Source organism: Artemia franciscana, chromosome 16 (genome assembly GCF_032884065.1).
Source record: "Artemia franciscana chromosome 16, ASM3288406v1, whole genome shotgun sequence".
NCBI classification, from domain to species: domain Eukaryota; kingdom Metazoa; phylum Arthropoda; class Branchiopoda; order Anostraca; family Artemiidae; genus Artemia; species Artemia franciscana.
Genome location: NC_088878.1, coordinates 5,471,415 through 5,495,227, shown reverse-complemented (window position 1 = coordinate 5,495,227; position 23,813 = coordinate 5,471,415). Strand labels below are relative to the sequence as shown.

The 23,813-nt window shown below is 35.8% G+C and overlaps 1 long non-coding RNA gene across 3 annotated transcripts; it reads right to left on the bottom strand.

Annotated features, from left to right (window-relative positions):
• Positions 1-5,764: 5,764 nt before the first annotated feature.
• Positions 5,765-23,481, bottom strand: LOC136036951 (uncharacterized). Of its 3 annotated transcripts, none has more exons than XR_010619833.1 (2): positions 23,457-23,481; positions 5,765-6,033 (listed from the first exon to the last, which is right to left on the bottom strand). It is a non-coding gene; the product is annotated as an uncharacterized LOC136036951 (long non-coding RNA). The 3 variants fall into 3 exon arrangements; XR_010619834.1 differs by having other exon boundaries at positions 23,442-23,474; XR_010619832.1 differs by lacking the exon at positions 23,457-23,481 and adding an exon at positions 22,750-23,434.
• Positions 23,482-23,813: the final 332 nt, after the last annotated feature.

The following is a 23,813-nucleotide window of genomic DNA, read 5'->3' as shown; positions in this document are numbered from 1 at the left end:
TAGTTTTTAGATAATTTTCTTGACTGTCTCACTGAAAATACTGACAAGTCTAACCAGTGTTTTTGCCTTACTTCCTTAAAAAGTCTGCGTAGATGTTGATTTTTGTTTCAGGGTCTCAGCATGCGTAGTTATCTCGTTTCACAGGGTTCTTGTTTCAATTTTAGTTACACGTGCGTGTAAGTTATTTGATGTACTTATTGTGTTTTTTACTCATTTTACCCATCGAAGTCGAACAATAAATAACATGATTTAATAACTTTATTAATTTTGCCTATAAATATCTATAATAGCGCTCTATTTTTGGTCAGGCGATTGCGCCTGTCAGGGCTATGCACTCCGCTCAAAATCTGGCAACTCTGGAAACAAGTTGAATCTTTCTAAATTTCACTAAATTGTAAAATCTAAGTTTCCAAGACTATTACGTATCGAATATTATGACGTCCTTGACAACAATAAGGAATTTTTGTGTCAAAGAAGCAAGCTGCAGCTTTACATAAGGGTTACCGCCAATCTAGACTGACCAACTTTTCAAATTTTTATTGGTTTTTGACAAAGTGTTATTTTATGTTGTTTTTAGATCTTGCTTAAGCATTGAATTAACATATATCAAGCAGATTTACTTGAAAATATAATAGCCGATCCAATGAGTTACAATAGATAAAGCAACAATTTAATAGTACACAGTAATAATTTTTTTAATATTCATCCAAGGGCGTAATTTTATGAAAATTCTAGGGGGGGATGCAAAGTTGGAGCCAATTTCCCCAAATCAAGTGAAAATGACAATAAATACTAAAAAATAAGCCGTTTGGTGCCATAAAGGTACTATTTAGTACTTTAAAAATACTATATAGGTACTTTATACTATTACAACTACTAATAATAACTCACTGCAGCACCAAGCCGCCTGAGGCCAACACAGCTACGCAAGATCCTCCTCCAACCTAATCTATTCAAGGCCTCCCTCTTTACACCCTCCCAGGAAGTTCCCATTTCCTTTAAATCTTTATTTATGATATCCTCCCAACCCAGACAAGGACGACCTGCTTTCCGTGTATCCCCAGACGTTTGACCAAAAAGAACAATCTTCGGCAATCTGTCATCCTTCATCCACAGAACGTGGCCTGCCATCTCAACCCTTCTTTCATTATAGCCCTAGAAAGCGGGATTGAACCACATTTTTCGTACAACCTACTGTTTGAAATACGGTCAGTCAGCCGAGTACCCAGAACAATCCGTAGGCAATTTCTCTGGAAAACATCTAGTAAATTTTCATCTGCTTTTCGGAGCGCCCATGCTTAATGAGCCATATTTGACCACTGTCATCACTGTAGCTTCCAATTATCTATTCTTCCAAACTTATTATTATAAGTTTGGTATAATACTTATTATTATAAGTATTATAACCAAAATTATTTCTATTCTTCCAAACTTTTTTTAACTGTGAAAAAACACCCTGAGCCTTAGCTATTCTACTTTTAACATCTTCACTGCTCCCACCATCTTTACTAATAATACTACCTAGGTAAGTGAAGCTGCCAACCTGATCAATCTTTTCATTACCCCACGTCACCTTTTAATCTTCACTTATTCCTAGCCTTAGTGACTTAGTCTTCTTCACATTGATTTTCAAGCCTATTCTAGCACCCTGAACTCGCAAAACCTTTAAAAGTTCATTCATTTTGCTCACACTTTCATCTAATATGCTTAAATCATCAGTATAATCTAAGTCCATGAGCGTTTTTCCTCCCCATTTGATTCCGTGGAACCCAATTGCCTTTCCTGTGCTCTTTAAGACGAAGTTCATCAAAATGATCCATATAAAGGGGGATAGAACACAACCCTACTTAACTCCTGATTTAATACAAAACCAGTTGCTAACCTCATTTCCTACCTTAACCGCAGCAGTATTATTCTCGTACATAGCAAAAATCACTTTAATGTATTTTTCTGGTATACCATATAAGGATTAATCGATAAAACTGAGGACCAAAGGTGTTTGACAACGAAGGGACTTCTCAATCATTAATCTAAAAGTGAAAACTTGGTCGACACATCCTCTACCTTTTCTAAAACCGCACTGTTCTTCCCTTAAAATTCGTCCACAACATCTCTCAGTCTAAAAAGTATCACATTACTCAGTAATTTGCTACTTACAGAGACCAGACTAATGCTTCGATAATTACGACACTAACTCTTGTCACCTTTTCTTATACAGTGTTTGATTAAGGTTTTCCTAAAATCATTAGGTACTTCCCCTTTTTCAAAAATCATGTTCATAGACTTCAGTTGCTTATTCCTAACCTCAGAGCATCATATTTAAGAAACTCATTTATCACACTATCAGCACCTGCAGCCTTATTATTTTAATCCTTTTAGTACCGTTGCTAACTCTTCCTCACTAAACAAATCTTCCTTCACATCCAAGGTATCACAAACTTTTTCATTTTCATCTAAATCTTTTCCAGCAACTGTATCTCGGCATAGCACATTCTCAAAACGTTCCACCCATCTTTCTATAACTTTTTCCTTATCACTAATTGTGGCCCCATTTCTATCTTTAATTGGGACTAGTCTGGATTGACTACTCCCTTTCAATTTATTAACATGCCATTATAATATTTTACTATTATGCCGCATCTTCCAGATCCTCAGCGATTTTATCCATGGCCTCCACTTCACATCTCCTTAGTTCATATTAGTACTATATAACTCCTTAGTTCTTTATAGTACTATATAAAAGTAATTTATAGTACTATAAAGGTAAATATTTACTAAAACTGATCTGTTTCTGTTGATGCTTGAGTTATGCAGATTTAATCTAGTTTTGACGAGAATTTGGAAGAAACTAAATTTCAGCGGGGGGCCAAACTGGGTTCTGGGTGAGGCAAAAAGAGGTCTGGGAGGGGGATTTAACCCCCTGCCTCATAGCAAATTACGTCCCTTTATTCATCCAATTTGTAAAAAAGATCCAGGCTATGTGGGGTCCATTTTATGAATTACTGGTAATTTATTTTATGTGAATGAGTTTATGATAATGATAATATTTTTGCGATTCCTTTTAACAAGTAGGAATGATAATTTTTCCCTTCCATGCGCACTTTCTATACGCACAGGCTTTTCAGCTTATCTTAAAAACCTTAAAATGCTAAAAATTCTTGAGTCCTTCGTTTATCGGCACATATTTTTAGATAAAATTCATAAGTTTTTGCAACATTCAGAAATGCACATAAGTCTCTTTCTTGGGGTCCAACCTACGGTAGTGAAACTCCATTTTGAAAAGGAATTGATATTACTTTTCAGTGTGTCAGGTTTCTTTGCCTTTGGGGAATCTTAGCCTCATTTCGTTGAAGCGTGCCTTTACCAGCTTTCTTGCTATCCCTCTAAAAATATTATATTTCTGGTCAGAAACATCAAGAGTTTAACAGGAAAAAGTTTTTAAACGCTCTTCTCGTAATGCCCTTTCCAGTTAAATAACATCTTCTAGAAACCTTTCTTTGAGTTTCAACCGTTGTGTTCCGTTTTTTTCGGTCAAACTACATAGTTATTAGGTAGTACATTTTCTTCAGTTGTTTATCGAATTTTCAAAACTTAGTTAGTTTCAAACCTACTGAACTGCGCTATATTCATATTCAAATTCTAATAATTCTTTTTTCTTCTCGAATGTCTATGATAGAGGCTATACAGCTGTAACAAAATATCCCAACTTAATATGCAGCTGTAACATATCCCAACTTAATATGCAGCTGTAACATATCCCAAGTTAATTCCCCGGTCAGTTAGAACAATTTTCACTTTCACAAAAGAGGAGAACATGGATTTACGGTAAAGTTGATTTGTTCATTTGCTCAGTCGGAGGTATGGTTAAAACAAAATGGGTTACATTGAAACTTCCAGTAAAGAGTTCAGTATAGAGAATCCAGTATAGAGAAACTTCCAGTATAGAGTAAATGGATTATCGTTCAAATTTCATCACATGGATGTTTTCCACCGATTTCTCAAAATATACTAATTTATATGCCAATAAATTTTGAGACATAATTTCGAAGTTAATAGACTATATATATTTCAGTAAACAAGAAAACTACATATTGAAAACTATGCACTGTTTTATCTTTTACTATTGTTGTCAAAATTCCTTTTATTGGAACTTCAGTTACCAATAGGACTGTACCTTAGTACTTAATAGTTTGTTTTACCACTAGATGTTTTGTTCCTGACTTTACGAGCAGGTTCGTTAAGTTTATATTTTATTATCGGTTACAATAAAACACAAAGAGGCAAATGCAGTTTTAATGTAGAAAAGACTCTATATATTTGGCTTGCTGTTTGCACCTTAGTTTAATACTCTTTCACCAGTAAACGTTTTTTGTTTTGTATAAATCATAAAAACACAGATTAAATTTTAAGTAAAAACCTTTTTACTTTTTTTACTTTTTAAGTAAAAACACAAATAAAATTTTTCTTAGACAGAATCGCGTAGCTGTGGGAACTTTGGGGGTGCTCACCCAGCTTATCCTACTTATTCTGTATTATTCTTACTCTTCTTAATTTTGCCCCTATCTTACTACTCAATTGTATCATTACTAAATGAGTTTTCTATATGCTATTTAAGATTACTTTATGTTCAATTCAAAGCCGCATCCAGAAGTAGGGGGGGGGGGATGGTTCAAACCACAAAATGTTTTTCCGACTTGTAAAAACGTAATAACAATGCACGAACACATATTTTCATGTGTTTCAGATAATTGCCTACCCCTCACAAAAAAGAACAATTTGTTTTTAGAGCTTAGCGATCAAATTCTAATATATTTCTAATCATATTCTTACTCCCTGATTCCTCAAAACATCTTACTAATGTACTCTTTATTCATAACCCCAAATAGTATCCCCAATCCAAGCTCTGCAGAGATGCTAGGCTTTAAAAATAATATGTTGTACACACATGTTGAGATCTGATCCTAGAGGCTTAGATCCCCAGAAATCTTTCCCGAATTTGTAGGAGCTTCTTAATGATATCATCAATTAAAAATTTCCGTTACCCCTTCCCCTTAAACAAAAAAAAAATCTTGCGTACATGCCAGTATTCACACATTTAAATTAATTCCCCTCCTAAGTTTTTCTTAACCAATCATTGTACATAATCAAAAACACAAACACCAAGGAAAACTTTAAAAATGCGCCGCAAAAATTTAAATAAAACTTACATTTTTTAAAGGCATAAATTTGATATACCATATAACATGCAGTGTTATCGGTCCGGGTTTTGTCTTCTTTTTATTGCGTTTTAGTGTATGCAATGCAATGCAAAATCTAGTCATTTAAAAAGACGAACTCAAATTTGCGTAGCTGCATGAAGTTAGATCAACCAGTTCCTGTCTTACGCAATTCCAACGTCATGAACTAGTATTACAAAACAACATAACAAGACACTCAAACGCCAGTCAAACGAATCCCACAACCCTATTTCAACTGCTGATTGAAGTTTGCACATTTAATGTCTTTTCTTCTTTTCTCTTCTTCTTTATCTACTTCCTTTTAGTCAATTATTTTATTTCTTGTTATTTCTATTCTGTGATATTCTCTATTGGGATATTACCCTTTTTTAATACGTCTTATTTTTCTGTGCTCTATTTGTAGATTACATAGTGACATATTCTCTACAAGTCAAGTTGCTGAATAAAAATATTCTTCAAACGCCTTTATTTGCACACTTTATTTTTTGAATCCTTTTAAAAGCATTAAAAAATGTCACAAGATGGAATTATTCACAAAAATTTTATTTTTGCATGCTTTTCTGTTATGTTACATCTAAAGTAGTCCAAAGTTTACATCTAAAGTAAACTTTGGATTCAGTTAAAGCTGAGTTTAATTATCATTCAGAAATTTCTTGGCTATTTTCCTTTCTTTGGAAATTTTCTTTGTCGTTTCCTCTCTTTTCTTCTCTTTGCTTTTTCCGTTTTCTTGTTCGATGCCATAGTTCAAGCAAGTATACATCGGAAAGGCTGAGCTCAAGACTATCATATTTCCAGACTAAAAAAAAAACAACAAAAAAGTATTGTTTCTTTTCCAAAATATAAAATATTTATTTCCAGACTATAAAAAGTATTCCATAAGAAATCCGTTCCTTCATAGAATTTTATTAACCTCCGAAGTTTACTCAACTCATCATATTTTAGTTGATTACTATTTAGCCGATATGCACGCTTTTTATGTAGAATGGAACATATAAAATGACAAAGAAACCGAGCTAAGTTAATTCTGTATGATGCAATATTAAGACTGCTAAGGACTAGGGGGAGCACTGCAAAATTTTTAGTAGTGGTAGAGTTTAGTTGTAATCCTTAGCATTCCCCAACAGTAAAACTTAATAATTTCCTGTTTTTATAATTTCAGTCTCATGTGTTTGTTGTCTTTCCAGTATTCACTGTCACTGAGGACAGGAAAGAATATTAAACTGACTAACATACCGATTTTTTTTCTTTTTTTCACGTGGCCTAGTGTAAAGTGTGATTATGCCATTTGTTTCGATTGTTATCTTGAAATATACCCTAGCTGGCAAAACCACAAAATTAGTAGCCAGAATTTTAGGACTATATTCTGAAAAACAATTGACCAGCCAGTGGCTGACTAACAATTTATGTGAGTGTACCTAATTTTTCATATTTCGCTTTAATCTTAACCCGAAATAATGCCGAGTGTTATTCGGTTCCTTTTAAACAGACAGTAAAATAGCGCTACCTATGGAAAGAATGATATTATTTTTTTTCAAGACAAATTTTTTTGGCAAGATTGGTAAAAGTTATTTCAAGGAAAGCTCATTCAATCAGAAATTGACAGTTCTAGTACCCTTTCTTGGAGCCAAAAGTAATTGGAAAGTGAACAGCTCCCTTTCATGCCTTTTTAGTCAAAACATTTTCAAAATAGTCAAAGGTCTAATAAATATTCCTATGGGGATTATATGAACCTCACATCCTCGGGGGAAGGGCTGTATATTACAAAATTATTTTATTGTACATAAATAAGTTTTATCAACGAAAAGGGGTCATGTTTGATTCTTGGTGCCAGAAAAAGCTAAGGCAATTAAACATGAACTTTTAAAGTATTTTGAAGAAGATATTGCGCTAAACAGAAGACTCTAAGCGTATCCAAATTATTAAAATGGTGTCTATCTCAGGAAAATATTCTATATCTCAGAAACGGCTATGGGTACTAAGATTAAACTTCTAAGGAATGCTGAAGGCTTAGAAGACTCTAAGTGCGTCCAAGTTATTAAAATGGTGTCTATCCCAGCAAAATATTCTATATCTCAGAAACGACTATGGGTACTAAGTTTAAACTTCTAAGGAATGCTGAAGGCGAAGCTGAAGTAAATCAAAAGACACTAGCTGCATCCAGGTTGGCAAAAAGGCAGATCTGCAATATTTTGTAAACTGCTAACGCTATTAATTTGAAAGTTTTAGAAAAGATTTCGGGGGCGAGTAACGGTGAAGCGTGACTTGAGAGAAACGGTAGAGGTAAACAAAAAGACTCTATATGCATCCATATCAAACTATTGAACTAAATCGTAAGAGTTTGAGTGTATTCAGGTTGAACAAAATCAAAACACACTATGTGCATCCAAGGTTGTCAAAATGGCGTGTCTATTATATCTCACGAACGGTAAAGGGGGGTTGAGCTATGCAAGTTACGCGTTGTTCAGATATACCATAACATATACACAAGGGGGGATAGTCGAGGGGGATGTTGAGGGGGATAGTCGATTAATATTTTTGCATCCTCAAGGTGATGCATGGTGGTGATCAGAATGACTTCAGACCCATAGAAGTCCTAAGGCTATTCAGACTTGCAATCCATTTATTCAAATTATATTTCACTCACCCATCCATCTAAAGTTCTATAGCAAAACTACAAATATTCATTCAAATATAGAATTCCACTGTCTGGCGAAAAGAGTTCCCTATTGTTCTTCTTATTTTTCATGTTTATGATGCAAAGGCTATTTGATCTTCGTCGCTATTTACTAATTTTTATGTAAAAAATTGTCTAAAATATACACAACAAGCCTAAATTTTGTACTAGGTAATTTCGAAGACCACTGTCTCTCCGTGACGATAAATAAAATTTCAAATAGGAAAAATCCTTTTATTAGACAGTGATAATTTGTAAGAAATGCTGGATATTTCGCTCACATGTACAGTGAACGTCATAAGCAGAAATAGAGCTGATGCCTTCTAATGAGGACGGACATGGTACATATGACTGAAATATCCAGTATTTTTGTGAATTATCACTGTGTAATAAATATCCTTATTCGAATTTTTATTTAAATTTTAGTCTTGAAAAAAAAACTGAAAAAAAAGCTTTACAAATATTCCTTTTATTAAAAAATAAAAGAAAATATGTCAATTCAAAACGAACATAAACTAATTAAAAAAAATCACACAACAATTGTTTTTTGGTGAAAGGTGCAGAGTTACAATAAATTCGAGACAAGCAGAAATGAAGTTAAACAGTAATTCAAGCGCAAAATGCACATAAATCACTATCAATAAATAAATGAAGTCCAAAACAAAGAGAAGTTACAAAAACTAATTGAGCTAAACTTAAATGAACAAAAACTACCACAACCAGGATTAAAGCTACAACCCCCTTATGCTTTCTGAGGACAAAAACGACATTTGTGTGGTACTGAAAACGTATTCATTTTAAATGTTTTCTTTTTCATAATGATAATAAATCCAAATTTGCTGATACTCTTAGGAATAAATATTAATATATTCTAAACATTCAATCTACATTTTATTAATGTTTTTTCAGTAAGCTTATTTATTATAATGATTTTCTTTCATCATGTTACGACATCTAAAAAACACAAAGCGTGAAATAAAATTGGTTTTCCGTAAAGCACAAACGATGTTCTGGTCGTTTTGGACGTTCTGGGAGCATTTTTCTTTCAAATGAGGCCTTGAACACTATTCCATGACGTATTAGCGTCCATCCAGTAGCGACTAAAAAAGAAAAAAAGGAGAACAATCACTGCATCCCCATTCCAAAGAGACAAAATGATTTGTCTTGATGGTCAAAATAGGGCACCGTAATTCTAATAAATCGGGCTTTTGACTATAGAGATTCCAGACGTATAGATTCATTTCGACCTGGAACCACTTTCGATGGGTGTCAGCTCTTGACGGAAACTCCCATTACTTAGTTTACTATTTTTTACTTAGTTTACTCATTAGTATAATGAGCCTTTACTATTTCCAAAGCAGCTTCAAATGGCTGCTTCAAAGCAGCTGCTTCAAAGCAGCTGAGGAAGCTGCTTCAAAGCAGCTTCCTCATTTGATGTTTTTCTTCAAGATGCCTTTTTAACTTCCAGATAGTATAGGCCATAGTTCCCTCTATACAAGATTACAGCCATTGCTGCCGCCATGATTAAGTAGGGCTGTATATGCCAGTTGGGTGATATCAAATATTGTGTTGCATAACAAGTTGTTTTGTAAATTCTTATATAATGTTGATTTAAAACATTGGAATTGCGTAATACAGGAACTGGTTGCTCTAGAATTATTGTAGTTACGCAATTTCGAGTTTGTCTTATTAAATAACTGGATCTACTTTTGTATCTAAAACGCATCAAATACTTTAAAGCGTGCAAAAATTTTTAGATACCAGAAAAAATTGGCCAGATGCTGTTAAATGTAAAATGTTGCATTAAACTGAAACTTCTTTAAAAATGTAAGGTTCTTTTATATTTTGTAAGATGTATCTAAAAAATCTCCTTTACTATTTTTGTTTTGAAAAAGTAATATGTGCTTTGGACTAAGCGGATGATTTAAGCTAGATATATAGATCTTAATAACCTAATTTTCACACAACCCAATTTCTTCACATTTGCTGGCAAGGACTGAGGATGTTAGGAAGAGTAATGAATACAGAGTAATTAAGTAAGACGTTTTAGAGATTTAGGGGTGTGAGAATAAGAATGACGATAAATGATTGCCAAGCACTCGGAAACAAGTTATGCACAGCAGAAAACTAGTTAGCTGTGACGGACAATAAGTAAAAATCCCTGATGTTAGCAGTAATTAAAAACCTAAAACACCGAGTTTTGGTAACAATATATACCTAAAAGCAAAAAAAAAAAATTATGATCCTGAATATTTAATATTCATCAATTTTGAATTCGACTAACAAAATTTACGAGCCTGAAAAAAAATTACAACACCGCACTGCCTTTCCATCCTTCAAACAACAAATCTAGGACAGTGGTTACTTTGTCCTCAAGTGAAAATTCTGGCCTTATTTCCAAGGAGCGTCCTCAGCAAAGAACATACAAAAACAAAACAAAACTAAAAAAAATGTGTAATCATTAGAACCAAAATTAAAAAATTTTAAATTAAAACTGTCCTAGAATCATCAACTCATTTTTTTCAGGAAGGTGAATCCCTGGAAAAATCTTCAGCTTCATTTTATCATTTAGGGATAAAAAATTTCACTGACTTAGATTAGTTCCTTATTGTTTTACGTGGGGTTGCTTGTAACCTAGTATGAGAGAACTTACCAAACGTTGAAAAAGGGAAATCACCCCCCCCCCAGAAATAAAGAGAGTTATTTTGACAGGAATTTATGTGGTCAACTTCAGCAAATCCGAAAATTCCGTCAAATTGGTTTCAGGCCCCTATCTACATTTTCTCCCAGGAGGTTCGCATCAAAATAATCACCCCAGAATATCAAGAGGTGGAACTATGGTACTTGCAATTCAATTGTTTAGTGTCTTTTTTATGGCACTTGGTATTTACTAAGTGACATATAGCGATGGCAATTTTTTTTTGTCTGTCTGTCGGTCCCGGTTTTGCTAGTTTGGGCCCTCCCAGATAAGCTAGGACGATGAAATTTAGAAGGCGTGTCGAGGACCAGACCAGATTAAATTAGAAATAGTCGTTTCCCCGATTCAACTATCTGGGAGGGAGAGTGGGGGACGGTAGGTCTGACATTTAGAGGAGTTGGATGGGGAAAACCTGAAATCTTGGACAACGCTTAGAGTGGAAGGATCGTAATGAAACTTGGTGGAAAAAATAACGACAAATCCTAGATACGTCAATGGCATAATGGTACTGAATCCGCTCTCTTGGGGGGGGGTTATTTGTAAAAATTAGAAAAATTGAGATATTTTTAACTTGCGAACGGGTGACCGGATCTTAATGAAATTTTATATTTAGAAGGAAATCACGTCTCAGAGCTGTTTTTTCAAATCCCGACAAGATCTGGTGACTTTGGTGTAAGTTGGAGGGGGAAACCCGAAATCTTGGAAAACGCTTAGAGTGGAGAGATCGGAATGAAGCTTGGTGGATAGAATCAGCAAATGTCGTAGATAGTTCATTAACGTAATCGGACTGGATCCGCTCTCTTTGGGGCTTTAGGGGGGGCAATGCTTTGGCGAGTTCGATGCTTTTGGACGTTCTAGGACGATAAAAATTGGTAGGCGTGTCAGGGATTGGCACAAATTGATTTGATAAAGTCATTTCTCCGATTCGACCATCTGAATGGCTGAAGGGAGAGGGAAAAATAGAAAAAATGATGTATTTTTAAAATACGAATGAATGATCGGATCTTAATGAATTTTGATATTTAGAAAGACCTCGTGTCTCAGAGCTCTTATTTTAAATCCTTACCGGTATTAAGCCTTTGACTTTTTTTTTAAATAAGTCTATTGATTCTTAGAATTTTATTAGAGCTCATGCCATATGAGCTCTTGGCTCTTGCGACCTCGTCACAAGTGCCATCTGAGCTCTCAGTTCTTGTTTTAGTAGGGAAAGAGATTTTTTCTAATCAAAAGGCCGATTAATGTCCGATTTTACCGTAGAATAATAATTTGAGCCTAATAAGAAGCAAAATTCTGTCGAATGAAAATTCCGAGAATGAAAATACCATCTAAAACTTTTTACGGCCATATACATCACCTGTCACCTGAAATCGAAGTTCACTGGAGCATACGGTGGCATAACACAGCGTAAACATAACATAAAATGAGCAGTTGTCTTTTAGAATGTTTATGTGCAGCAATGCTGAAGGGTCTAACAGCTTTGCATAGTTACACAACAAGCGCTGACCTGTAATCAGCAAGACCTTTAAATTAAAATAGCATGATAAAGATCAAGATACCAAGTAAATTTCAAAATTAACTCCAAGATTATTGCAAGAATAACTTATTATTACCATTTTTACAGTTTTTATGTAGTTCCTATAAATTAATAACGAATAAACATTCTCTATGTGGGAGTCTATATACAATGTTTTTGAATACTTTCCTTTATGTGATCCAATACCTTCTATCTAATTCTTTTTATCTATGTTTATTCTATGCTACTTCTATGTTATTCTGTGTTTATTCTATGTACGAGTTCATCGACGAGTCTCTTTGCGAAGAAAAGGACACTATGAACACTCCAGAATACTATGAATGGGGATTCGCCCCTTAGCATCCTTTCATTTGGGATAATATTTGTGGACGGGAGACTTTTTGAGAACATACTGAACATCTGTGAAACGATTGGAGGCAGTGGGCTTGTGTGGCGTTAACAAGACCATAGCCAAGTATCGAAAAAATTGGAGTATATTCGGAAAAGCACCAAAAAAAACTACTTTCTTTGTGGATTTGTCTTGTTTGGAAATCGCAGAATTTGAGTAGTCAGGTTTCTGTTTTTTTTTAACATCATGCAAAACTTTCACATTGCTCTGTGAATAATTCTTGAACGGCTTTTGAAGAATTTCATAAACCTCCATTAGCTTTTTCATGCGAAAAACGTAGCCTTTATCAAAGCCCGAAGTCTTTGACAAAATCCTTAGAGCTATCTTAGCCAAACCCGACTAAATAATACCCCAATCAGAATTAGGTTTTACTAATATTGAGATTTAGCTCAAGATAATTAAAATAAAAAATAATTTTTCATAGACTTTTTTAGCCAATCAGAAAAATGTGAATGTCAATCAGAAAAAAAAATATGAAAATAGCATTTCCTAAACCTCGATTCCAGTTAAATGTCATTGTGAATGGGCTTCAACCACAGCCCAAAGACGTCTGCTTGGCAACTAGTAAGACAGTCTGAACGAGTCACTGGAATTCCTTTGCCCCCCCCTCCATACCAGCTTGGTAACATTTTTTACTAATATTAGCTTTAATAATTGTTTGATCTGTTAAAACTTAATATTTAAATTGCAAACATCTTGCTAAACCTTGTGAAATCCTATGATCTATTTCCAAGAGGTAAACATGGTACAACCAATGCCAGTAGGAAGGAGTTCGAAACATTGACATTACTGACAGAAAGGTTCCATTGGTACGAAGAAAAAATTATTAACTAAACCAGAGTGTAAAATAAGTTTAGTAGGATTTAGACACTGGAAGCGACTTGCTTTATCAAAAGAAATTGAGTCTGATCTTGAATCTTTACTGAAAACAAAATCTGGTAACGAAAAGATCAATCAAGTGGACAGTTTCATTTACCTTGGTAGCATTATTAGCAAAGAAAGTGGGAGCCGTGAAGATCTTGAAAGCATAATAGCGAAGGCTCAGGGGGTTTTTCACAGTTGAAAAGTTTAAAAGAACAGGAAGATAAGTCTGTGAGCCAGGATTAGAATTGCGAAAGCTACAGTGATGACAGTGATCAAACATGTTTCTGAAAAATGGGTACTCCGAAAAAGAGAGAAAGATTTGCTAGATGCTTGCGAGAGAAATATCCTACGGATTTTTTTAAATGTCCCACTGACTGACCGTATTTCAAACAGTGGGCTCCACGAAAAGTGTGGCTCAGTCCCGTTTTCTAGGGCTATACTGAAAGAAAGGTTGAGATGGTTAGGGCACGTTCTGAATATGAAGGATGACAGATTGCCTAAATTGTCTTTTTTCCCTGCTGTCTAGGGCTAAATTGAAAACAGGCCGTCCGTGGTAACGGTAGGAGGATGTCGTACAGAAAGATTTAAGGGATATGGAAACTTCCTGGGAGGACGTAAGGAGGAAGGCTCTGAATAGATTGTTATAAAGGAGGAGCATGCTTAGCTCAGGTGCCTTGGTGCTGCGATGACATACTAATGTGCATGGCTGGCTCCTATCACCCCATTGCACTTCCTGGCTGAAGGGCCTTTCGACGGCAGTTCAGACCTTAAAGTTCTAGTGCCGTATTTTTTATCTTCTTTTCATACTAGACGCTACCGATATAATGGCATATGAAGGACTGTTTAGAGCTTTATTATATGTCCTTTAGTTTTTGCAGGCTATTCAAGAACTTTTGTAATCCATAGAGAATGTCCCGCTTCTTTGGTTGGATTTTCATGTTTTAAGTAAAGCCAGTAAAAACCATATGATTCATTTCTACGAGTTAGAACTCTCAATGTCAATATGAAGGAGTTCGTAGTCTTGGCATTACTGGCAGAAGGGCTCTATGAATATGAAATAGAGTGAAAAACGTTTGCTAGACAGAGCGTAAAATGAGTAGTAGTGACTTGTTTTTATCAGAAAAAGTAGAATCTGAGCTAGAATTTTTATTGAAAACTGAGCTTGCTTGTGTTTTTGGATAAGTTAATTGGATATTAAACATTATCCCTATCTTTTTCTGTAGGTTAGTCAAGAACTCTTTTATTCTGAATAGAATATGCTGCTATTTGTGAATAGGTTGTTTGCTTTCAGTGGAGCTCTTGTTTTTCAGAATTCTATTGAAATTCCATGAATCGGCTTATTTGAGCTAATTTTGCGGATCTATGTTGCATAATAGCAACAATTTTTGTTCGTTTTAAGTTTCAAGTTTGCTCTTTACTTGAATTAGAACAACTTTGGCTGCTCAAATGAATTTTGAAACCAGAAACGAATTCTTTTATCAAAAGAAACATGTCAGACTACCCATTCATTGCGCAATTTTTAGGTCACTGTAAAAACAACAAGCAAAGATAGGATAACGGTAAAACTTATTTTTATCATTTTAGCTTGATTTTGACAACATATCAAATTCTGCTTTGGAAGCGGGACTTCACGTCGCCCGATGAAAAAAAATAATTACGAAATGACGAAGATACTGAACGAGGTAAATCACAGGCAGTGAAAAAAAGGAAATGCAAACATTCTGGCTAATACCTCCGCTCCCCCATCCTCAATGCAAAAAAAGGAATGAAAATATAGGTTGCTCTATAGACTTTTGCTATGTTTCTTTAATTCTTTTCTCACGTAGGGCAGCTCAGCGGATGTCTCAGACGAAATATTTATATTTTGTCTTTTTTCACTACACTTAATTTTCTTCCTTTTTCTTCGTTTTCCTTCGTTTCAGGTTCAGCTATTATGGTCTTAGAAAGTATTTAAGAAAAATAATTAAATTACACAGAGTAATGGTGGGATACCAGGTACTCAGTATGCCTGGCAGTGGGAAGTACGGCACAATGAAATAAAAAAGCAACAAACAGGCACGTACCGGGAAAACTGATCTGTTTCTGCGGATGCTGGATTTATGCAGGCCAACTCAGGCCAACTTAATTTCGACAAGATTTTCGAGAAGTCAAAATTTCAGCTATGGTGTAAACTAGGATATGGGAGGGCAGTTGCCACCTGGCCAATTGCAAATTACGATAAAAAAAGGTAAAGAATACGGCATTAGACTTTACAGTCCCTACCGGCGATGCTGATCCCGTTTCTTGGCCCTTCAGCCAGGAAGTGCAATGGAAGGCTGGGGGCCAACCATCCCATGCTTTCTCACACCCTTCCTGTTTACCTTTCCAAGATTTCTCCATGTACCCATTTAGAGCTGGGTCAACTCTGGCTGAGCTTATAGAGTCACACCACGGACCCCCGTCCCAAACTAAATAATTAAGTACACTAGGATTCGAACCCTCGCAGACAAAGGGTCCTGGTGCGCAGAATCCTGCGCACCAATCCACTCGGCCAGGTCTTTCAAAGGGAGTGAGCTTTTCCTCGCCAAAACATCAAGATTTTTAAGCTTTTACATCCTCGTCCAAATGTTTTACATCTTTTACATTTATGTCATTTCAAATAAATATCTATGAAACTGCCCGAGCTGAACTCTGTCAAATTAATGAACAAAAAGATCGACTCCACACCCTACCCTGTTTAGAAACCTGCTTATTATATTAGAATTGCGTATTTTTGTCATTCTTGAACTCTGTAAAACAAGTCCTTACAGTATAAAAAAAAACTTGGCTAACAAGTCTTGCCCCATATTATGTAATGTTTAGGTGGTCACCAGAAACGTTAATAGGTGCCAAAAAGGATCTACGCATATGGATAGGTCTTCAAAAAAATATTTAGCGATAGACGCACTAAGTGTTGTGACAAGAAGATTTTTGTGAGGGAGGGGCTACGTCATATGATGAATTTTTGTGTTGATGTTACCGTGAATGTCTGAAATCTGGTTAATGTCGACTTTCAATGGTGAATGTCCGAAATTCCTTTTTCTCTCCCTTAGATTCAGTTAGTTTTGCGAGTTAGCTTTATCAGACTTATGCAAGCTATGATGGTAGAAGTTAAAACTTGTTTAGGTTAAATTATGTTAGTCCAGGTTAATTTAGGTTAAATTTGTTACAAATATCAGAAATAGGTTAAAAACCAAAGCTAACCCAACCTAATCTAACTTAATTTAACCTGTCATCATCAAACTTTGTAATAAACTGAAAAAGTTGACTGGCAACGCTGACTAAATCCAAGGAGAAAAAAGATATTTCAGTCGTTCACCGGTGAATGTCAACATTCACCAGTTTTGGAAATTCACGGTAACATTGACACATCATCATTTACAATGTTGTTCGTTTTTTTTTTTTTTTTTTTTTTTTTTTTTGTTAACTATGTAGAAGTAGCCTATGGGCGTGTAAAAAGAGCGCCCACTCTCCGCCACCTGGTGTGCATCTCTGAGTGATTTTACGCCCCGATATGTATGGCAAAATTCGTTCAATATATGGTACCTGGCACATACGCAAGAGGGCCTTCGGGCCCGCCCCCCCCCCCCCGAAATTTTGTGAAATATTTAATTTACCCATTGTTTCTTGGGTTTTTTGGCAAAAGTGGGACATCTATTAAGAATCTAGATGCATGTGTGAAGCCTTCTTTGGGATTTTACAGCATGCTATTATCCGGTCAAGTCACTGCCCAATTATCAACCCATTTTATGTCTAACTTTTTACTCTCTTTGAAGTATCGACGTTTTCTAAGAACTATCCGCCACAGCACCCATATTGCATTGTTAACCCTAAAATTTCCCTTTCAGTGGGATATAATAGATTAATCACTGGTTCTAAATCGCTATGAACATAACCTGAGCCTAAAACGTACTTTTGAGGCTTCAGTCTTCTTCCCCCCCCCCCATCCGCTACAATACTACAGATTGAAGTTAATCTGTATTTTCCGATATACGTGCTTTTTGCATTTACTTAGTTACTAAATGAAAAAGGTGCTACTTTATATCTGCTGTTTCGATGGCTTTAGACCCCCCCCCCTTAAAAAGATTCCTGCGTACGTGCCTGTATGTTACACTCCCTTCCACGTATAGAAGGGGCCATCAGATATCCTAAATTTTTAGTACGATTTTTACGATCGTAGGCAGCGCTACCCAAGTAACGAACGAAGTTGGCAAAATGTACACTTTTCAAGAAGGTATTTCGTATAAAAGGAGGTGTCGTAGAAACTTCGGAAGGGGTCCATTCCATTGCAAATTGAAAGTTCTAATGTCCTTGTAAGAGTCAAAATTGATTGTAGGGAAACCAACCCCCTCCCACGCAGCTTTTTACCAAAAGACGTGCAAGTATAAGTTATATTGTATAAGTTATACAAGTCACTCATTTTTCACACATAGTATTTGTTATCGTTGGCCATATTTGACCTTTAGAGTGAAAAAAGACAAAGGGCATTCAGTTGAACCTTTCAGAGAATGTTGAAGGGAGTATTAACAGTTAGAAGGGAGTTTGATCAAACAGTTTATGTGCAAACGGGTGCAAAGGGTGAATCTGGAATAACTAAATGTATTAATTTGGAACTTTCAGGAGATGACGAGGGGGGATTATCAATTGACCAAAAAGAGAATGTTAGGGTGCTACTGCTAATGCTACCAATACTGCAACTACTACTACTTCCACTACTACTACTATCACTACTACCATTACTACTACTACTTCTCTCGTGAGTGCTACCAAGGATGAAGATATTGAAGTGAAAATTTGAGGAAATGCTGAGAGGAAAGTTAAACTAAATCAAAATATATTATGTGCATACAGACTGTCTAAAGGGCATTTCAGCAGTATCTTTGGTACGCCTCAATGCATCAGGCTGAAACTTTCAGGGCATCATGAGGGGAATGTTCAAGTAGCCAAAAGACAAAGTGTGCATACTACAGCCTCTAATAATACTATTGCTACTACTGTGAATACTACCACCGCTACTGCTATGATCCTAGTAGTAATAAGGCTAAGGGTATGAAGGTGAAAATTTGAGAGAATATTGAGGGGAAATGTGAACTAAATCAAAACACACTGTGTGCACGCAAATTGTCAGAAGGTGGGACATCGGAAATCGATTAGGCTATTAAGTTGGAACTTTTGGGAATGCTTAAAGGGGAACAATATCTGGTCAAAAGGCAATGTGTGCACGCTACTACTAATAATACTATTAGGCTAAGGGTATTAAGATGAACATTTCAGAATGTGTTGAAGGGAAGTGATGAACATACAGGTTATCACAAGGTCACGTCGGCAATACCATGGCAACGGCTAATTGAATTAAGCTGAAACTTCCATGACTTCATGAGAGGGATGTTCAACTGCCAAAAGGTATCACGTTCATAATATTGCTGCTACAAGTACTAGTGCTATTACTGTTAATAATATAACTAGTTCTGTAACTTGTACTACTAGTACTCATATTGCTATTGCTATAACTACTATTACAACTACGACTAAGGATATGAAGGGGGAAATTTCAGGGAATGTTGAGGGGGAAGTTAAACTGAATGACAACATGCCGTCTGCACGCAGGTTCTCAAAAGGTTGTACTGCTACTGCTACTACTACTACTACTACTACTACTACTGTTACTACTACTACTAGTGCTACTACTACTGCTACTACTACTACTACTACTGCTACATTATCAGCAACATCTTAGGAACGGCTTGGTTTGTGAAGTTAAAACTCACAGGGTTTGTTTTGTGGTTTACTTAACTATCCAAAAGGCAATATTTGCATCCATCTACTACTATTCCTATTACTACTACTGCTGCTACTAGTACTGCCAGTTCTAGTACTATTACTACTACTAATACTGCTAATAAAGCTAAGGCAACTACTACTGTTTTTACTGCTACTACTAATAATGCTATTAATATTACCACTGGTACAGCTACAACTTCTAATACATCTAAGGGTATTAATGCAAAAACTCTGGCGATTGTGGAAATAGCATTGAACTGAAGGTCCGACTCATTAACTCTCTACATTTTTTTTCTTAAGAAGACATTCACAATTAAGTTTGGGTTTAGAAAATGACTTTCCAGTCAACCTGCATTGTTACGAGAGGGCAGGTAACAAAGGTTGAGGGTAGGAGGATCAAGTGTACTTAAAATTTTGAATTGAGGGGTAGGTGTGCTTGAGGTAAATTAAAACAAACTATGTGTATCCAGGTCATAGAAATAGTATGTTAGCATTATCTTGGAATGACATGGGGGAAAGAGTTGAAATATTCAGGTTTTGCCTGAGGAAGGAAATAAGCATTGCAGTGTCTTTTGTTTATTTGATCAGGTTCCATTTTCAAAGTGATAAATCCCAAAAGAACACTCTTTGCACCAAAACGTTGCACCAAAACTTTTTCTTTGCTGGAACTCCTCGATTTTCTCCTTTCTGCATATGGTTTTTATACTTATTATATTTAATTTTTAGGAATAAAACTTGAAAAATAAATCACGAAACATTTTGAAAGCAATGATAATACAGCTGATTTTTTTTTTTTTTTTAATAATTCTTAGAAGTATCAATTTTATAACCCTCCACGAAATTCCCTTACTCCACGAAAAATTCCTCTGTGGAACAATCCTCCTACTTAACCCATCTTCCTCCCATCCTCGAAAAAAATCGCCCTCCTCCTTACAAATTTTTGTATACTTCCCAATAACCATCACTTTACGTAAACAATGGGCAAATCCCACAGTTTGGAGCCCTTCCCCCGAGGTTATAGGTCAAGCTCCAGTATTGGGTCATTCTTAAAGACATAGTTATTAGATCTTCCGACTATGCTGAACAAAGTGGTTATCTTAAAGACATAGTTATTAGATCTTCCGACTATGCTGAACAAAGTGGTTATCTCCAATATTTGGAGATAACTCCTACCGTCAAATATTTTTGGTCAGAACACTAGAACTTTTGGTTCCCAGTGAAATGAGTCCTCTCCCGATCATCCGGGATCACTGGCTCGATACGATCACCCCTGGGAGAAACAAATAAACACACATCCTTGATCTTGCCTCAGGCAAACAATATAAAATTGCACATTTTTGTATATAGGAACTCGAAACTTCTACAGTAGGGTTCTCTGATATTCTGAATCTAATGGTGTGATTTTCATTAAGACCACTGGATGTTCTGAGAGTGTTTCTTCCATTTTAGTTACTATTGAGCCGTATTGCTCCTTAATTTTAATTCGTTACCACGAACTGTTTGAACAAGGCCCAAAAAATTAGGGCCTAATAATTTTCTGCAATACAAGTTATGTTCCTGACTTTATGTGGGACGGGGGTATCAGCCCTACTCTTATTAGTTTCTGCTTGTCTTGAGTTTGACTCGTTTATTTATGGTATTTTTTGTCTGTTTTGGGTTTCATTTATTTGTTGATGCTGATTGGTGGGAGTTTCATGCTTCAAAAAAAGCATAAAAGAAGCATTTTAGTTTGTGTCAGCAAGCTATTCAGAATTGATTGGGTGTTCTTGCCATAATCTTTAGGGCTTGAATTATGTTTAAAATTTAGGAAATTAAATACAAATTTTCTAGCACACCTACTCAGAAAACACTATAAATCAGTTCAAGAGAATTTATTTGAATTTTTGTTTATTTTATTAGAATTTATTTGAGTAATTTTGACGCTTTGATTGTTCCCTTTGGTGGCATCCCTTTTGATTGAAAAACTTGCAGACAAAAGGAAAATAACATTTCTCGGCGTTTTAATTCAAATTTTACAGTCAAACAACAAATTCTCGACAGATGTCGATTCAGTATTTTAACTAAATAAAAAAAAAGTTATTTTAAACAGAAAGTAATTGGCAATATTAAGACTTAAAACGAACAGAAATTATTGCATATACAGGGGGGGTTACCCCCTCCTCAACACCTAGCCCTTATCGCTAAAAATCTTTTGGCATTCTCAAAAAAGTGACTTATTGTTCTAATTAAACGACCCTTATGTATCAGGAGTCGTTTTTAAGGAATTGAGACAAAATTTAAACTTTAGAGTAAAGGGTGAGGTGTTGAAGAGGGGCAACCCCCTTTGTCTACGTAATAGCTTTTTTTCGTTTTAAGTTTTAATGTTGCTCCTTACTTTCAGTTGCAAAAACTTGTTTTTTTATTTAATTTCCAATTGTTTTTAAATAATGCCAGAAAAACTGGCTCCATCTCCACGGAAACTTCCCCTTCCCCACAAAAATATCCTCTGGATAATACAATCTTGGTGAAAATTTATCCCCGACAATTACTCTTAATTCCTTCACGCGTAAAATTGAGTCAGTAAAGAGAAAGCAAGACATATAAGGTAGTATGAGTTTAGTATCTGAACTAAAAGGAACTAGCTTATGAACCTAATAGGATTATTTTTTTGTGCTGTACTGTGGTAGATTGCGCAATTAACTTGCAGATTTAATTGTGAGGGATTGCTCACTTCATACAAAGTGAGTTATTATTTATCATAGTGTATAATTGAATATATTGGTGTTATCGCTGATTAAAAACTGTCATATTTACTTTTGATCAAGTAACCTTAAATTAAGACTGATTAACAGTTCGTGAATCTGCAGTGTCTCGTCGGAATAAATGACGGGAAAAAAGCCCCTAAGGCTACCACCCGAGAAGGATACTCCCACTGAAACCCTTAGCCAGTCGCCATTCCAACATACCTCTAAAACTCTTCCTAGGACCCCCCCCCCCCCCCCCAACTACGCGATCCAAAACAGTTAGCCACTTGTTAGGAATTCAGGCCTTAGCCGAAACTAACTCTAATGAAAGAGTTGAGACGCCTGGCAAAAAGAGGAAAAAGGATGAAACTCGTTCGCCAGTGACAGTGCAACCCCTCTCTTCAAGTGTACCAGAAACTAGTACTAACAATTACCCCAATTATTATACTGTCTCAATCAAGAAAACCAACGGCCAATCCTTATCGAAAGATCAAATAATGCAAATTAGGAAAGCTGGCTTTCTGATCACCAAGGTAAATTTTGAACTTGTTTTCAAGCAGGACGAGTCTATTGATATTTATCAGATGTTCTAGGGATTACGACTCACTTTTGGTGAGCCGGGCAAGATTGTTTTGAGGGCTGTGTCCCTTACGGTTACAATTTCTGCAGAAAGGGTCTGACTTATGGCATTCACTAATTGCATGGACTGTTTTTACACACTTAAGGCAAGACGGATGGGACTGTTTGCAGTGTTTTTTGCTGTGGTCGTGGGCTAGAAAAGTGGAGCATTGTAGGGGCTTGGGCTTATAAATCTTGTAAAAAAGGGACATACCGTACAAGAAAATTTCTCTACTTAGCTCAACTTTCGACTTTGCAGGAAATGAGGATTGAACGGCTTGGGTGAAGAAACCCTTCTTTGTTTAAACTTAGCCTTATAGCAGTTAAAGGATTGATGAGAAGGCCTGAAGAATCAATTAGTTCAGTTTGTATTTCCTCCACTTTTACACTTGTATCAACACTATACAGCACATTTTTTTTGTGGCTAAACTTTTTGAGCCATCAAGAATTATTTCTTCGGATTTTGACAGGACATGGTGTGCCGCCTCAGTCTATGTAAACACGGCAACTTGGGTATTTTCAATCTACTGGATATTTTGGGCAAATTCAGCTATTGCTAGCATCGGTCACCTTAATTGTGAAGAGTAGTTGTTCTCCTTAGTTGGAAGAGTGTGGGGAAAAAAGAGAAATATCTATTGGAGAATTTTCCTTCGTCATATGCTTCGTGGTTTCGATTCCTGCTTACCTTAAGAGGAATTTAAGAGGAGATTTGAGAAAAATGGAACTCCTAAAACAGTTCTGATTTTGAAAAAAAATTACACGCCAATTTCCCCTATACCAGAGCTTTCGGTTTTCTTTATTCATAAACACGAAATATCTGTTTGCGCTTGTCCTTTTCTTGCAGCATGGGGCGGTATCTAAAACCAGCATATAACTATTTCCTGGTACATTAATAACAAACAAAACCTGCAGTTTCTTTACCCTCGCTCTAAGTCAAACACACTGCTCTATTATAACTAATAAATTGTGTGGATTCTTTAATATGCGTTTTGAGCGTATAGCTATTGGGTATGGTCATTGCCACGCATGAATTTCATGTTCCGCAGATTGTGTGGTTAAAAAGAAGAGTCCTACAGCTTTCATTTCCTAGTATGTCAACAAACCTATTCGACGAATAGTTCATTTAATGGCAGTGTTATAATCAATGACTGCGTGTCTTCCATGTGTTGTTTTCTTGCCCACCCTCTTCATGGGAAAGGCATGGCCATTTGGTTGGATTATTTTATCTAAGAGTCGCTGGAGAGGAAACAAACCCTTCCTTGGGCCATTTTCACTACC